The sequence below is a fragment of the Sus scrofa genome, chromosome 4, assembly GCF_054392235.1.
Source record: "Sus scrofa isolate SSC_HxYL_T2T_F1_AM1 chromosome 4, Sscrofa_HxYL_maternal_Yorkshire_Landrace_v2.0, whole genome shotgun sequence".
NCBI lineage: Eukaryota > Metazoa > Chordata > Mammalia > Artiodactyla > Suidae > Sus > Sus scrofa.
This window is the reverse complement of record NC_139386.1, coordinates 107,685,755-107,704,522: the sequence shown is the minus strand read 5'-3', so window position 1 is coordinate 107,704,522 and position 18,768 is coordinate 107,685,755. Positions and strand designations below refer to the sequence as shown.

At 39.5% G+C, this 18,768-nt stretch overlaps 1 long non-coding RNA gene across 2 annotated transcripts in view; it reads right to left on the bottom strand.

Annotated features, from left to right (window-relative positions):
* Positions 1–18,768, bottom strand: part of LOC110260334 (uncharacterized) — a 146,977-nt gene that overhangs the window by 43,799 nt on the left and 84,410 nt on the right. The window contains exon 4 of one of the 2 annotated variants that reach the window (XR_014844363.1): positions 4,982–5,083. This is a non-coding gene — a long non-coding RNA (uncharacterized LOC110260334). Of the gene's footprint in view, positions 1–4,981; positions 5,084–7,905; positions 8,094–18,768 lie in introns of those variants that run through there. The other variant, XR_014844364.1, reaches the window with a different exon arrangement.

Genomic DNA, 18,768 nt, shown 5'->3' with positions numbered 1-18,768 from the left:
GATGGAATCAAATCATCCATAACCAATGATTTTATTAATCCTGTGCATGTAATAGGGCCTCCATAAAAACCACAAGGACAGGGGTCTGAGATCTCAAGGCTGGTGAACACTTGGGGACTTGGCGGTGGAGGTAGCAGGCTAGCTGAGGGCATGGAAACTCTCTGCTCTTTCCTCACATCTTGCCCTGTGCATCTCTTCCATTTGGATGTCCCTGAGTTATATTCTTTTATAATAAACTGATAATCTAGTAAATAAAATGTTCTCTGAGTTTGGTAAGCCACTTTAGTAAATTACTCGAACCCAAGGAGGGGGTTGTTGGAATGTCCAAATTACAGCAGGTGCGTCAGAAGCACATTCATAACCTAGACTGTGACTGGCATCTGAAGTGGGGGGAAAGCAGTGGTCTTCACTGTGGAGCCCTTAACCTGTGGGATCTGACACTATCTCCAGGTAGATAGTGTTAAAATTGAGACCAATTGAAGGACACCCAGCTGGCACTGGAAAATAGTTTGACATGGGGAATAACCTTTATGTATTGGAATTGTAGGGGCTACTGTCAAAAAATATCTTTATAAGAGAAACTGTAAAGACAAATAATAAATACAATGACTTTAGTAGGAGACGTTACTCCCCCCTCACATCAATGGACAGATCCTCTAGACAGAAAACCAATAAAGCAACAGAGATCCTAAAGGAAACAATAGAAAAGTTAGACTTAATTGATATCTTCAGGACACTACATCCAAAAAAATCAGAATACACATTCTGCTCAAATGCTCATGGAACATTCTCAAGAATCGACCACATATTGGGACACAAAGCTAACCTCAACAAATTTAGGAGCATAGAAATTGTCTCAAGAAACTTCTCTGACCACAACACAATGAAATTAGAAATCAACCATGGGAAAAGAAATGAGAAAAAAACCTACTACATGGAGACTAAACAACATGCTACTAAAAAACCAATGGGTCAATGAGGAAATCAAGAAGGAAATTAAAAACTACCTTGAAACAAATGATAATGAAGACACAACCTCTCAAAACCTATGGGATGCTGCGAAAGCAGTGCTCAGAGGGAAATTTATAGCAATACAGGCCTTTCTCAAAAAAGAAGAAAGATCCCAAATTGACAACTTAACCCTCCACCTAAATGAATTAGAAAAAGAAGAACCAAAAAGACCTAAAGTCAGCAGAAGGAAGGAAATTATAAAGATCAAAGAAGAAATCAATAAAATAGAGATTCAAAAAACAATAGAGAAAATTAATAAAACCAAGAGCTGGTTCTTTGAAAAGGTAAACAAAATTGACAAACCCCTGGCCAGACTCAATAAAAAGAGGAGAGAAAGAACCCAAATAAACAAAATTATAAATGAAAAAGGAGAAATCATAATGGATACTGCAGAAATACAAAAAATCATAAGAGAATACTATGAACAACTATATGCCAACAAATATGACAATCTGGAAGAAATGGACAATTAACTAGAATCTTACAGCCTGCCAAAACTGAATCAAGAAGAAAAAGACCAACTGAACAGACCCATCACTAGAAATGAAATTGAAGATGTCATAAAAACACTCCCTACAAATAAAAGTCCAGGGCCAGATGGCTTCACAGGTGAATTCTATCAAACATATAAAGAGGAACTGGTGCCCATCCTCCTTAAACTCTTTCAAAAGGTTGAAGAAGAAGGAACACTCCCAAAGACATTCTATGATGCCACCATCACCCTCATTCCAAAACCAGACAGAGATACCACCAAAAAAGAAAACTATCAGCCAATATCATTGATGAATATAGATGCAAAAATTCCCAACAAAATCTTAGCCAACCGAATCCAACAACATATCAAAAAAATTATACACCATGACCAGGTAGGGTTCATCCCAGGTTCACAAGGATGGTTCAACATACGCAAATCAATCAACGTCATACACCACATTAACAAAAAAAAAAAGTCAAAAATCATATGATCATCTCATAGACGAAGAAAAAGCATTTGACAAAGTCCAACATCCATTCATGATCAAGACCTCGCCAAAGTGGGTATAGAGGGAACATTCCTGAATATAATCAAAGCCATTTATGATAAACCCACAGCAAATACAATACTCAATGGGGAAAAACTGAAAGCCTTCTCACTCAAATCTGGAACAAGACAGGGATGCCCACTCTCACCACTGCTCTTCAACATCATTTTGGAAGTCCTAGCCACAGCAATTAGACAAACAAAAGAAATAAAAGGCATCCATATAGGAAGAGAAGAGATCAAACTGTCACTGTATGCAGACGACATGATACTATACATAGAAAACCCTAAGGACTCAACCCCAAAACTACTTGAACTGATTAATAAATTCAGCAAAGTATCAGGATATAAGATTAACATTCAGAAGTCAGTTGCATTTCTGCATACCAGCAATGAAACATTAGAAAAGGAATACAAAAATACGATACCTTTTAAAATTGCACCTCACAAAATCAAATACCTCGGAATACACCTGACCAAGGAGGTAAAGGACCTATATGCCGAGAACTATAAAACTTTAATCAAAGAAATCAAAGAAGATGTAAAGAAATGGAAAGATATTCCATGTTCCTGGATTGGGAAAATCAATATTGTAAAAATGGCCGTACTACACAAAGCAATCTACAGATTCAATGTAATCCCTATCAAATACCCATGACATTTTTCACAGAACTAGAACAAACAATCCAAACATTTATATGGAACCACAAAAGACCCAGAATCGCCAAAGCAATCCTGAGAAACAAAAACCAAGCAGGAGGCATAACTCTCCCAGACTTCAAGAAATACTACAAAGCCACAGTCATCAAAACAGTGTGGTACGGGTATCAAAACAGACAGACAGACCAATGGAACAGAATAGAGAAGCCGGAAATAAACCCTGACACCTATGGTCAATTAATTTTTGACAAGGGAGGCAAGAACATCAAATGGGACAAAGAAAGTCTATTCAGCAAGCATTGCTGGGAAACCTGGACAGCTGCATGCAAAGCAATGAAACTAGAACACACCCTCACACCATGCACAAAAATAAACTCCAAATGGCTGAAAGACTTAAATATATGACAGGACACCATCAAACTCCTAGAAGAAAACATAGGCAAAACACTCTCTGACATCAACATCATGAATATTTTCTCAGGTCAGTCTCCCAAAGCAATAGAAATTAGAGCAAAAATAAACCCATGGGACCTCATCAAACTGAAAAGCTTTTGCACAGCAAAGGAAACCCAAAAGAAAACCAAAAGACAACTTACAGAATGGGAGAAAATAGTTTCAAATGATGCAACTGACAAGGGCTTAATCTCTAGAATATATAAGCAACTTATACAACCCAACAGCAAAAAAAGCCAATGAAGCAATGGAAAAATGGGCAAAAGACCTGAGTAGACTATTCTCCAAGGAAGATATACAGATGGCCAGCAAACACATGAAAAAATGCTCAACATCACTGATTATAAGAGAAATGCAAATCAAAACAACTATGAGATATCACCTCACACCAGTCAGAATGGCCATCATTAATAAGTCCACAAATAACAAGGGCTGGAGGGGGTGTGGAGAAAAGGGAACCCTCCTGCACTGCTGGTGGGAATGTAAACTGGTACAGCCACTATGGAGAACAGTTTGGAGATACCTTAGAAATCTATACATAGAACTCCCATATGGCCCCGCAATCCCACTCTTGGGCATATATCCGGACAAAACTCTACTTAAAAGAGGCACGTGCACCCGCATGTTCATTGCAGCACTATTCACAATAGCCAGGACATGGAAACAACCCAGATGTCCATCAACAGATGATTGGATTCGGAAGAGGTGGTATATATACACAATGGAATACTACTCGGCCATAAAAAAAGAATGACATAATGCCATTTGCAGCAACATGGATGGAACTAGAGAATCTCATACTGAGTGAAATGAGCCAGAAAGACAATGACAAATACCATATGATATCACTTATAACTGGAATCTAATATCCAGCACAAATGAACATCTCCTCAGAAAAGAAAATCATGGACTTGGAAAATAGACTTGTGGCTGCCTGATGGGAGAGGGAGGGAGTAGGAGGGATCGGGAACTTGGGCTTATCAGACACAACTTGGAATAGATTTACAAGGAGATCCTGCTGAGTAGCATTAAGAACTATGTCTAGATACTCATGTTGCAACAGAACAAAGGGTGGGGGAAAAAATGTAATGTATACATGTAAGGATAACTTGATCCCCTTGCTGTACACTGGGAAAATAAAATAAAATAAAATAAAGAATGATATAAACATAAAAAAGATAAATAATAGATGTAATGATTTGCTTTTTTTTTTTTTTTTTGTCTTTTTGCCATTTCTTGGGCCGCTCCTACGACGTATGGAGGTTCCCAGGCTAGGGGCCAAATCGGAGCTGTAGCCACCGGCCTACACCACAGCCACAGCAACGTGGGATCCGAGCAGCGTCTGCAGCCTACACCACTGCTCACGACAACCCCGGATCCCTAACACACTGAGCCAGGCCAGGGATCGAACCCTCAACCTCATGATTCCTAGTTGGATTCATTAACCACTGAGCCATGATATGCTCTAATACTTTATAGTAATACCCGAATTTATTATAGGCAATTGCTATCTTCCTGGTTTTGAGACACAATTCCATCACAAGTAAGAGCATAACCTTAGGTAAATTAACTCCTTTGTCACTCTGTTTCTTCACCTGTAACATATGTGTAATACTAGGCATCAAGCTCATAACATTTCTATAAGGCTCTAACTAGTTAAGTATTTAGAAGAGTCTCTAAAACCTACTAAGCAATAAAGTTTGCATTTATTGATCTTGTTGCCATTATAAACATAACAATCATGATTATTATTAAGCATATATTTACTGAAATATATGTGCCAAGTCCCGAAGACATCTGGATGACGAAGATACTAGAAATAAAAGAAAAGCCTACCAAGAAATATCATCAGGCCGGGTGGGAGAACCAGCTGCTCTTTCACTCTTCACAGTCTGCATAAGCCCAGGCTGAGCAATGAAGGTACAAAAACTCCAGTTCCTGCGAACACCATGGAATTAGGTACTATTCCTAGCTCAGCCAGCAACTAACTTCAATTAGCTCATCCAATAACATGGGGATAACAACACCTACTTTGCAAGCTGGTGGGGAAGGGATTATATCAGACTGTAGTTGTAAAAAAGACAACAGAATGCCTAGAAAGTCTAGATGCAAAGACATTTCAAACATGTTTGAATCTATGAAGTCCACTTGTCTTCCACCTGGACAAGACTAGCTTGGTCATTGCCGAAAAGGGCAGGCTCCTTGGCAGGAAGAGCTGTGTGAACAATACGGCCAAAGGTGTACCTCCTGATAGGCTCAAGGTGGCGGCCATTCCTGGCAGATTTCTCCCGTCATCACAGCACCATGGGTTAAAGGAAGGAAAATATTGATGTTTTATTGAATTACTCCTATAGGTCAGATCATGTATCACTGCTGTGATCTAAACAATGAGCCGGTGCATGAGGAATGCACAGCTGAAGCTGATGAGATAAGCCTTCCCTAGCCCTGACTCCTCCAAGAGTCAGTAAATTGCTTCCTTTATTTAATTACAAATTAATTGAAAACACTCTCATGCTGATAAAACAATACTAGTCCCCGATTTGTTGATAATAGCCTAATCCTCCTGTAATAGTCCCATAGACACCATCACATGATTATGTCATCAATTTTACACTTGCAGGGTCTGGATAAACATGGCTGCCTGAGGTTCAGGAAAAGGATAAATACACAGAGGTGCATTTGGGAAGGCCAATTTAGAGGTAAGTTTGGTGTCAGACAGTTCTGGGTTGATTCCCAGTTCTGCCAGTCACTAGCCAGGAGGCATTTTGGAGCCCTTGGAGCCGCTGAAGATGAATAAATACTAAAAATGTCTAACACTGAGTTCCTTCTAGCTACGTTCTTTTTTTTTTTTTTTCCCTCTCCTCCTCTATGCCATTAGGGAAACTCATGTTTTTCTTATCAGTTGAGAAGGCCATCTTAGTCCCAGGAGGTCAGAGACTATAATGATACCCTCTCCAGGATCCAGAGTCCCCCATCAATCTGGTCGTCTATACCCACCAGGGCACTGTGCATTCTGGGATCACTCCTTCCTGCTTATTCTACGCTTGTCTATGCTTCATTACCAGACTCTCCCACCTTGCCAGAGTGAGCAGTGGACTCCATCATGTGAGGTGGGCACCAACACTGCTGGCTAGCAAAGCTCATGTGTGGGGAAGACGACTGACTCCTGGGTAGGGCAATTAGAGAAATGTTACTGCCGTTAAGGATAGGCCCATGTACTAGAAAGTGAGGCAGCATCCCAAAGCATCGGACTCATTTTAAAGGAGCAAAAGGTGTTAAAGCTCAGAGGATTTTTGAGGCCAGGCCATCACTGGGACATGATATATGGTCCCTATTAAAATAAGAACCATCTCTCCATTGTGACTGTCAGAATACTAAGATTTTACCAGGAAGAATAATTTATTTTCTTGCACTTTTAAACAGAGCAGAAAGTGAGATGCTGTTATCTTTATTTCAATGGATGACACTTTGAGAACAGGATAGAAGACAATCAGATACTGGCTTTGCATATCTCAAGGGAGAGGAGGGGCTGGTCTCTCATAGCTTTCATCTTCAAGAAGGAAAAAGAGAAAAGAACATGGGCATGTCCATAAAGCAGAGAGACACACTTCTACGAGACTGGCCCAGGAAACACTAGGGATTCATATATTCAGAATTCTCAGGCCACTTTCAACTTTCTAACCAAACCCCACACCACCAGTCTCTGGAAGAAGGCCAAAGGAGGAAGGAAGTTCTTCTTTCTCAAGACAGAATTACAGTCCTCGTTACGTGTTCATGTCATTTTTGCAGGAATCTTTTTGAGACTGTCTAATTGCAAAAGGAATTGATGTGGGAAGATGGACAATATTTACGTAAACCTTTAGTCAAAAAGAAAAAAACATCTTAAAGCAGGAATTCGGGGAATTTACGGACAGGCTTTGCTTGGGGTCAGCAAGAATGACTTGCTCCCTTCTCCTCTGCAGCATGTGGCTCTGCACTCACTGTGCTTTTCTCTTGGCACCTCTGACACTCCTCGACTCCTGAGAGCTTGGAGGGCAGGTTATGGGCTTTGTTCATCTTTGAAGTTCTTCACCCAGTGAATGTATGACACATAGTAGAAAATTAGTTAACTCTTTGCTTTATGAAACAATGAGAAAGAGGAAAAAAGAAAAGCAGAGGAAAAGAGACAAAAGAAGGAAAATTCTTTCAGTCACAGAAATATGTTTGCTTCAAAGTTAATCAAAAAGTAAAAGCTGATTTTGCATGTATTATAAGAAAAGACATAATGTTTTTGGATCTGAAAGTTGATAAGTCAGCATCACATCCTATGACTATTTAAGCTACACACAGACATCTCTGGAGTCAGAGCCACAACAGCTCTCAGCGTAGTGCAAACAATGGTTTCACCCAGGTGAAGATAAAGTAAACTTCTCAAGTTCAAAGCATGTCTAGGCCAAGCCTCTCTCCCCTACTGACTGATTTGCTGTATTGAATCAGGTCATCTAATTGGCAAAGCCAAGGTAAAATACTGATGGCAGATTGTGGTAATCCAAATGTCTGCTGGATCTCATCTTACTAAAACTAGAGAAAGCAACAGATACATTTTTTATTAAGATGTCTTGCTGATAATTTCACATTTTTTTTTTTAGTGTTTTAGTGTCAATGAAGTTCAAAGTTTTATTCTGATCAACCAAAAAAAAATATATTTAGATCAATTATAATACGTTCGGCTAGAGGTATATCAATGTCTGTATATTGTTTAAGGAAACGCATTAGCTCACATAAATAGAAGAGCAATGATAAGGCAGCTGTCTCAGTTGGCTCATCTGATGGCTCCATGCTGTCATCAGGAAGTCTAGGCATCCTCTTCTATTGAACTATTGGCTATATCAGATGCACCTAAGTCTAGTTTCTTTCATGGCAATGGAATGGCTGTTGGTAGCAGTTGAGCCTACTTTCATTTTTACATCTGGTGGCAGAGAAAGAAAAGCCTCATTGGCTTTCTTTCAAGATAGAAGAAAAATATCTCCCCAAACCTTCAGCAAATCCCCCCTCATATCTCATTGGCTAGAATTGGGTAATATATTCATTTCTGAATCAGTCACTGGTAAGGGGATGGGATTTCTCTAAGACCCATCAGACCCATCCTTGAAATTAAGAGTAAGGACTGCTTCCCCTAAGTCTTATTAGCAGCTTGAGAAAGACCTCAACATATATTATAAAATGTATTAGGAATGAAGAAAAGGGAGTGGGGAAAATACATCCTGAGATGAGAAATAAGAGGGTCTCTAAAAAGCAGAACTTGACGAAATACACATTTTGATAGAATGCCAAATACTAGAAGTTAAAATAACTATCTAGTTAAAATCAAGGCTTAAGTCAAATGTTACCATCATAAAATTGACTTTGGGTATAAGAATAAATTGAAAAACTTCAAAAATTATTATTGTAATTTATTACAGTATTATTGGATTATACCCACAAGAAAATGGAGGGCGTATTACATTTGTTTAAAAAATTATGTGTAAAAGGACTGTCTTTCACTTTAAAAAAATTTATTGGAGTATAGACTTATAATGGTATATTAGCTTCAGGTGTCCAGCAAAATGATTCAGATCTATATCCATCTATGTCCATTTTTTCAGATTATTTTCCTATATAGTCCAGCACAGAGTATTGAGTAGATTTCCCTTTGCTATATAGTAGGTGCTTTGCATGGAAACACAAAATACCCCAAATAGCCAAAGAAATCTTGAGAAAGATAAACAGAGCTGGAGGAATCAAACTCCCTGACTTCAGACTATACTACAAAGCTAGAGTCATCAAAACAGTATGGTACTAGAGTTCCCACTGTGGCACAGTGGGTTAAGAATCTGACTGTAGTGGCTCAGGTCACTGCAAAGGCACAGGTTTGATCCTTGGCCTGGCATAGTGGGGTGGGTTAAAGGATCTGGTGTTGCAGCTGCAGCATAAGTCACAGCTGTGGCTTAGATTCAGTCCCTGGCTTAGGAACTTCCATATGCCACAGATACAGCCATAAAAACAAAACAAAACAATTTTTATTTATTTTTTAATATAGTTTTTTTATCTTTTATATATATATATATATTTTTTTTTTTTCTACTGTACAGCATGGTGACCTAGTTACACCTACATGTATATATTCTTTTTTCTCACATTACATGTTCCATCAAAAACTCCAAAACTACCTCTTGTTAAATGTAAAGAAAATAAATATTTTGTTCTCTCTGAAAAAACAAACAAACAAACAAAAACAGTATGGCACTGGCACAAAAACTGAAATATAGATCAGTGGAACAGGACAGAAAGTTCAGAAATAAATCCACTCACCTATAGTCAATTAATCTACAACAAAGGAAGGAATAATATACAATGGAGAAAAGACAGTCTCTTCAATAAGTGGTGCTGGGAAAAATGGACAACTACATGTAAACATAAACAAATGAAATGAGAATATCCTCTGACACCATGCACAAAAATAAACTCAAAATAGATTAAAGACCCAAACATAAGACCGGATAGTATAAAACTCTTAGAGGAAAATATAGGGATATAGTCAGAACACTCTTTGACATAAATCACAGCTATATTTTTTTGGATCCGTCTCCCAGAGTAATGAAAAAAGAAGCAAAAATAAACAAATGGGATCTAATTAAACTTAAAAGCATTTTCATAGCAAAGGAAACCTAAAAAAAAAAAAAAATGAAAAAATCCACAGAATGGGAGATCTTGGCCAACGAAGCGACCACCAAGGAATTCATCTCCTCAACATACATCTCATACAGCTTTATACGTATATATATGTAACCAATCAAAAAATGGTCAGAAGATCTAAACAGACAGTTCTCCAAAGAAGACAGACAGATGGCCAAAGAGTCTCTCACTTTCAAAGTAGTAGAACTAAAGGAGAAGTTCCCAAATCCTTGGAATAGATCATAGAAAATTCAAAGCAACAGGATGATGGATGGTATAAATATTTCATGCTTGGAGCAGGCCTGCCACTAAGGCATCAAACATCAATTTGTCATAAATTTCCTGCTGACTAAACAGAAGAGCAGGATGAAGTACTCTTTTGAGAAATAGTGCATTTATATACACTCAGTGCAAAAGATGATATTGTCTGGAAAAATGTCGACAAAAAATAATATAGAGGAGTTGGACTCAGAAAGTCATGGGTGACTATTTATTTTTGCTTTTTTATGTAAGCACAAGTGATTATGTAATTATGATAAAACTATGTCCAAATTACTCTAAAATTGATATTTTTCTTTTCATGGCCATACCTACAACATATAGGGTTCCAAGGCCAGGGACTGAATCCAAGCCTCAGTTGCCACCAACCCCACAGCTGCAGCACAGCCAGATCCTTTAACCTACTGTGCCAAGCTGGGATCAAACCCATGCCTCCACAGTGACTCTAGCTGCTGCAGTCAGATTCATAACCCACTGTGCCATGGCAGGAACTGCTGATTTTGATAAGTATAAATAAAAATTCAAAATGATAAGAAAAAATGTTGGAGGTTAAATTTAATAGTTTGACAACTATAATGTAAGAACAATCTATTCTTGGAAACGTTAGCTATTAGATTATTCCTGAGGTAATACTGCTCATTCGTGACATCATATAGGCACCTACCATTAACTAAGGTCAGTGGAAAAGCAAAATATTGTTTGGCAAACTCATGTTAGAAAGAGTTTCTCTATTTTGAATATTAAGTAAGAAAGAAAACTTATCTTTTTTTAATCTCTTGAACTTGAAGATTTGGCCCATGATTCTGACAGTCCTGTTGAAGCAATCCCCAACTGAATCTTCGTGCACTACTGCTCGATGATATTTTCTGAATATTTTCAGTAGACTTAAAATTGTTCTTCTTACTTTTACTTTTATTTCTAACACGTATGCTATCACTTACTGCTTTTCCCAATTGCTTGAGAGTTTTTTCTTTTGATCTATTAGGGTAGTGATGGAGCTGTCTAAGAGACCTCAAGATAACTACATTGCTCTGCCTTTTCCTCTATACCTGCTTTCTTGGCCTACGCACAGCTGTTAACATCATAACTGCAGCTGAGTGATAGCAGGCTCTTTACCACATGATTCATGAAAGAAATACTTAACACTCAAGGAACATCAGTCAATGTCTTTGCAGCAAGCTCTAGCAAACTACTTTCTTGAAGCAATTCTTTATTTTTGCTGAGTTCTGCGATGTAAGTACTGCGATTTACAAATTACAAAGTTCAGGCTTGTGTTGTTGGAACAGACTTTTTAACTTGTACTGGCTGTGATTTCATTTTATTTCAACATTTTTTTTTCATCTTACAAGGTACTTTTCAAATTAATTGTTTGGTAAGAACGACCCATTGTCGTTCTGGGTCAGTCTGTGATTCCATTACACTAGGCTGTGCTATAATTTCTGTCTGAATACCCTGTTGAAGGGTGTGAATAAAGCGTCTTATTTGTGACTCCTAAACTGCTTCACTTGGCTTTTCCTTTGTCAATGGCAATTGTATGACATTTTCTCAGTCTGTAATTACTTCTTCAATTAGATTTACGATGTTATTAGCTGTATGAGACCCAAAAATCTCCTGGCAGAGGGATAAAGCAATAGTGTGGTTTAATGCGTCTTTAATCTACCATTCCATGAAAGTTAAACAAGACTTGTGTTTGCATTCTCAGACTGTCTATGCAGTGTGAACAGTTATTATTAAAAGTGCTACTCCTTTGTCATGTAATTAGATTTTTGTTTGACTAATGTGTCAGATTTTCTTGAACTTTAGAAACTTTAAATAATAAACATAAATCACAGTATTCCTAAACATAATAAAATATTAATAGTATGTGTTGAGTTCCTTTGTCATTTCTACCTTAAATTCTAAAAATTCCCAGGATTGAAAAGGTGCTTTCACTATGATAAGGAAGAGTTTTTCTACCTTAATCAAGCGAGGTTTCAAAATTGGGTCAGACTCAAGAGAATAACATGGGACCTGGGGTTGTAAATATCTAGGATGAGTCTACTGGTGCCACAGATGATCATGAACCAACTATAGGACATCATTTTTCCATCTTGGGAGATTAGAAGAGATTGGATAAAAATATATGAGACCAAGTTACAGTTATTTTTTAAGCAGAAAAATAAGACCAGGACATAGGACTTCTGCACTCTTATGTGTGAGATGATACTCATAGGCAATGATGGGCTGCTTGGCCTCTTTTATGGCCCCTAACTCAATAAGACTTCAAGTCCATATCCTTAGATGGGATCAATTTCATATCTTGAGTCCCTAAGTTCAATTAGCCTTCTCTCTAGTTCTATAAACATATCCAGAGTTTATTATCTAGAGTCCACGTCATGGAACCCGACTAGTATCCATGAGGACATGAGTTCAATCCCTGGCCTTGCTCAGTGGGTTAAGGATCCTGTGTTGCTGTGAGCTGTAGTGTATATTTCAGACATGGCTCAGATCTGTGTTGCTATGGCTATGGCAGAGACTGGTGGCTACAACTCCAATTCAACCCCTAGCCCGGGAACCTCCATATGCCGCGGGTGCTGCCCTAAAAATATATATATATATATATATATATATATATTTTGTCTTTTTGCTATTTCTTGGGCCGCTCCTGCGGCATATGGAGGTTCCCAGGCTAGGGGTCGAATCGGAGCTGTAGCCACCAGCCTACGCCAGAGCCACAGCAACGCGGGATCCGAGCCGCGTCTGCAACCTACACCACAGCTCACGGCAACGCCGGATCGTTAACCCACTGAGCAAGGGCAGGGACCGAACCCGCAACCTCATGGTTCCTAGTCGGATTCGTTAACCACTGCGCCACGACGGGAACTCCCTAAAAATATTTTTTAAAAAAAGTTTATTACCTGATTTAGGTAGACAGAATCCCCAAAACTCCACCTAGACTGCTTTCAATTAATTTACTTGGTGTGTATTTAAATTCTTCATTTTTTGTCTTCTTGACCAATTTGGTCATAATTATAAAGACAGTTTAATGACTTTACACTTAGCACTAGCCAGAACTCTAATATCATTCTATTGAGTTGTGAAGTTTTGTACTTTGGCTCTCCAGTCAAAACTTTAAAGACAGAAACCTTAAAAATCAAGAAAGCATAATTTCCATAATTTCTAAGCAAGTGAATATTGCAGATAATTACATATTCCCTTCTCCTCTGAAAATACATAGTCTTCTAGAGAGGAAACACATATTCTTACTGTGCTTTATGTAAGAAGAATACCCTTTTTAGTCCACCTGGTTCCCTTAATCAAGGAAAGATGTTGATATCAGGCAGCTCAATGTCAATTTATCAAAGGACAATTCCCTAAAACCAATTTGCCAAATGGTGAATTCACAGAATTGCTAATTAACTAGATTTATTTGACGTTTAGAAACTATAATATTTACAGTAATTCATAACAGCTTTTGGAAATTTTGGTGAAGATGTTTTGATGGATTTTTACTTTGTGTTCATAGTAGGGTGCTGAGGGATGTTCAATTTGCTCCTGGCCAAGTCCCAGCTACTGTAGCTGGAGGGAGCTGGGACATGTCAAAGGGAATCCTCTGCAATGGAAAAGACTGGGAAAAGAGCCAGCACACAGCTCGGACTGGGCTGTCAATCCTAGAGCTGGGGTGCCCGAGGGTGACAAGAGGGGAGGGAAAGGAGAAGACAGCGGGACTGGTGGTGGATGTACCCTTGGCTAAACACTCTTCAGTTTTAAGCTCTACCGAGGTATATAGTTGGCGTAATAAACGGCATATACTTAAAATCTTCAGTTTGAAAAAGTCTTGGTATATGTGTGCACCCATGAAACCATCACTGCAAATCAAGATCATAAATGGCCATCACTCCCAGTTTCCAATTATGTATTTATTTATTTATTTATTTATTATTATTATTATTATTTTGCTATTTCTTTGGGCCACGGAGGTTCCCAGGCTAGGGGTTGAATCGGAGCTATAGCCACTGGCCTACGCCAGAGCCACAGCAACGCGGGATCCGAGCCGCGTCTGCAACCTACACCACAGCTCACGGCAACGCCGGATCGTTAACCCACTGAGCAAGGGCAGGGACCGAACCCGCAACCTCATGGTTCCTAGTCGGATTCGTTAACCACTGCGCCACGACGGGAACTCCCAATTATGTATTTATGAAGCCATCTGAAACCATCCTATATCATCCATACTCTGTTCATTTTTTCAATCTTTTTGCTCTCTGAGTTTCATTCTGGACACAATGGGTAGAATATACCACCTGGGGGCAACCATAGGTTTAAAGAATGAGATGAACGGACAAACCTACGATAAGTCCCAACTTTTCTCTTTGGAAGATTGGGAAAATGATAGTACTGTTCAAAGAAATCAGAAGTCAAAAGAAGCATGTCCAGATGATTCCTAAATGACAATATTCTTTTCAGGAACATTGAATCAGAGAAGCATCCTGGCAAATGCAGTCTAGCCCCAAGAGGTGAAAGATTCTGGGTGCCATTAGCTCAAGAGTGTCAGAGAGGCTGATTAGGGTGAACAGGGTGCTGAATCCCATGGGAGCTCATCCATGTAGGGGACACAAAAGGGATGGAAGGTGTTTCCTAGCTTATGACCCATCTAAAGGCAAGAATGATGCACACAAAAGATGGTGTCATGTAATGAAAAAGGCGCAGACTTTGCTGCTAGGTAGATAAGAGGGCCTGTACCAGCTGGCCTGTCTCTGGTAGACTCATAGACTCTTTCCCTATTTTGGTCTCATTTGCCTACTGTGTCATCTTAGGCAAGTTTTTTTTGTTTTGTTTTTTTTTTTTTTTTTGTCTTTTGTCTTTTGTCTTTTTGAGGGCTGCACTTACGGCATGTGGAGGTTCCCATGCTAGGGGTCTAATCAGAGCTGTAGCTACCAGCCTATGCCACAGCAATGCCAGATCTGAGCCACGTCTGCAACCTACACCACAGCTCACGGCAATGCCGGAGCTTTAACCCACTGAGTGAGGCGAGGGATCAAACCCTCAACCTCATGGTTCCTCGTCGGATTCCTTTCCGCTGCACCACAAAGGGAACACCTTAGGCAAGTTCTTAACCTCGGTTTCTTCATTTTAAGATGGGGATTATGGAGCTTCCCGTGGTGGCTCAGTAGTAAGGAATCCAAGATCCATGACGACATGGGTTTGACCCCTGGCCTCACTCAGTAGGTTAACGTCCAGCATTGCTGTGAGCTGTGGTGTAGGTCACAGACTCAGCTCGGATCTGGCCTTGCTGTGGCTGTGGCTGTGGCTGTGACTGGCAGCTACAGTTCTGATTTGACCCCTAGACTGGGAACTTCCATATGCTGCAAGTGAGGCCCTAAAAAGACAAACTAATAATAATAATAATGGGGATTATAACAGCTAATCATAAAGTTACTGTACATATTAATCAAGATAATAAAGTATATCCATGAACAATCTTGCCTTGTGTGATATAAAATCAAAGCAACCCTTTCCCATCCCCCTTGTTTCCTCCTGCCCTTTTAATTTTAAACAGGGAGACAAGTTTTCCCCCTGCTTCTCTGAGCAAACCTGAACATGTCCCATGTATTAGCCTGCTATTGCTACTGTAATAAATTACCTCAGACTCGGTGGCTTAAAACAACACACATTTATTATCCTATAGTTCTGGAGGTTAGGAGTCTTAATAGGTCAGCAGGGCTGTGTTCCTTCTGCAAGCCCTGGGGGGAAATCTGTTTCCTTACTTCCTTGGCTCATGGTCCCATTCTCTGTCCTCAAAGCCAGCAATGTAGCATCTTTCAACCCCTCTCTCTGTCCCTCTGCTTCTGTAATCACATTGCCTCTGTGTCTGTGACCATGCCCCTCTCTCTAATATGGATCCTTGGAATTACATTGGTCAACCTGGAAACTCTGGGGTAATCTCCCCATTTCAAGATTCTTAACTTAATGGCAACCCCAAAGTCCCTTCTGTAAGGTCACGGACTCACAGGTTCTAGGGATCAGAATGTGAATGTTCCATTCACCCTCTCATATCCCAATACTTCTCCAGTTGCTCTCAGGTAATGCATATGCTACATTGTTTCATGCCACAAATATGGTTTCAACTCAGGGATTTAAAATGTAGAGCTTCATGTAATAATCAAAGCCAAATTTTATTTAAACTTGATGCTTCTACTCTTCTGCATTTAGTGCCTCTTTGAGCAGGAAGTGTGCCATCAGTCCTGGGAAAGAAGATACAATTGGGCTTCTTTTCTCTTTCCTCATGGAGTCTCTCCTAATCTGTGTTTCTAATTTCCCCGAGGGCGAGAGCAGAGGGGAGAAGGCAGAGGTAAGGGAAATGAGAAATCTGGGGTAGTCTAAAGCCAGCAGTCTATGAGTCTGGTGGATACTGAAATCATTCTTCCTTTCTTGGGTGCTTCTGGGAATTCTTTGGCAACCACGCCCTTAGCCATCAATGGGTTCTCTTAAAGTTCTCCCATGCATTATTACTTGACTTCCTGCATAGCTTCCAGGCATCCATGAGTCTACCTCCAGCTTCTCTTTTGCTGAGGTCCTTTTGCCCTCCAGAGAGAGAGTCCTCTCCAATCATCTGGTTCACAGGAAATGCACAAAATCTTTGCTCTGATTCAGGGTGTACTCAGTTCCCATACCACAGTCCCCCGCTCTGAGCCAGCCTCTGCCTATTTATATTCCCCAGATTGGCTCTAAACACAAAATGCATTATGTCCCCCCAAGTTCATAGGAATTGTATTAAGATATTGAGTTGCTCTCTTCAAAATCCCTCTCTCCGGATTTGGGTTTAGGAGGTGGTACTCTCATCCTTCTCTCCCTTGGAGGATGAGAGACACACAGTACAGCTCTCTCCAAAGAAAATCACTCCAAATATGTGCCTCTTGATCTTTCATATCCTTGATGTGAGTGACTGAGTCCTACAGAGTTTTTGAATACCTCCTTTGCCAACTGTACAAATTGGAATGAGTTGTTTCTTTGTATCTCAGCATCAAGTTCCATTTTATCATTCTGTTACATTTGTCAAATAGCTACCAGTGTCTGGCATAGAAAAGCACTCAATGAATGTTCATTCCCTTCTTCCCAAGGAAACTAGAAAAGCATAATTACATGTATAATTAAATTAGTCACATACTTTGAGATGTTCCAGATGGAAACACCAAAGAAGGTGTAAAGCACTATTCATAGAGAAAATTTCATCCTCTCTCTTCATGCTGGGCAGCTGGCAGTCCTCTTACAAGGAGTGTTGACATATTCTGATGTATCTTTCTCTGGGACCAATTTTGATGACAGGCAAATACAATTTGACATTATTCAGAACTGTAAAATTGCCCCTTTCTCCAGGAAACATGCATATCAAACTGAGCATCTTGGCTCTTTTGTGCCTCTTAATGCTTTAGAAGTACCTCAGGTAAACTGAATTTTTAGTATGTATGTATCGTTGATGCCACTTACTGGAAAACAACCTATCCCTACACATATGGTGTGCCATGAGTTAACTGACCCCAGATGAGTAAACCGCATCATTTTACAAAGGGTGATGGGCAACTACAGGGTAATGAATGGTTGGAACGTTTATCTAAATTTACTGGTGAGATGCCTAAGATACAGCTTAAGGTCTGGTTATTTCACACACCTGATACTTGAATGGGGTGGGTCAGCCAAGGCTTGACTTCATCTTTTTGGAAGGTCAATCTGTTAGTTCGCTGGACATTCAAGAGCAACTGGACCCTACAAACCTCTGCTTCTATCAAAGTTGTCAACACCCACCTCAAAACTATGAATACCTCCACACAAAATAGGAAGCATAAAAGAAAAGCCTGAATGGTCAACCAACGAGGCTTTCCCTACCTGGGGGTTATGTCACTATGCAGATTGATGGAGTTTCTTCCACGCAACTCCAACAATTATTTACCAAGATTAAAAAAAAAAAAACTAGCTTCAGAGTCATAATTTACATGTGCATATAATTCTGGAAGCTTATTAGTGGGGAGGCTGCATTTTTCTCTCCATCTTATTTTCTGTCATCATGCCTATAAATTCAATATTCATGTTGAAAATCCTTTATTTCCATGGATTGAATGGTTAGATGTGGAACAAGATCAATGAGTGTGTGTGTGTGTGTGTGTGTGTGTGTATTTTCTTTAAAGATTTTGAAATATATTTCCCAAGTGTCCTCCAAGATGGCTGATACCAATATATACTTCCTCTAATAGGGGATACAGGTATGGGGTTTCTCAGGTTTTTATTATTACTGGTAAATTCTACTGGCTTCTGACTTTGGGAGCTCCCATGAACTCTTAAACTTGTACTATATTACTTTTGCTGTGATAACCCTGGAACTGACATTAGCCGTTGCTTTCCATACCCATGGCCTTGGTTTTGATTCATGTGTTAAGGTTTGGTATCATGTCAACATTTTATTTTTGTTTTGGATCACCAATCTACCCTTGGTTTCGTATAGTCACTCTGACCTCAACCCTGCACACTTATCCTGACTGATGTGTACCTCATGGCCAAAAGAGATTAGAACTGAGATTCTGGGAAGCCTGTCATAGGATGAAGCCTTGATGAACAAGGCGGAGACCCACTTCTCAGGCCTGGTTTCCATCTTGGATTAATTGCAGAGGTGAATGAAG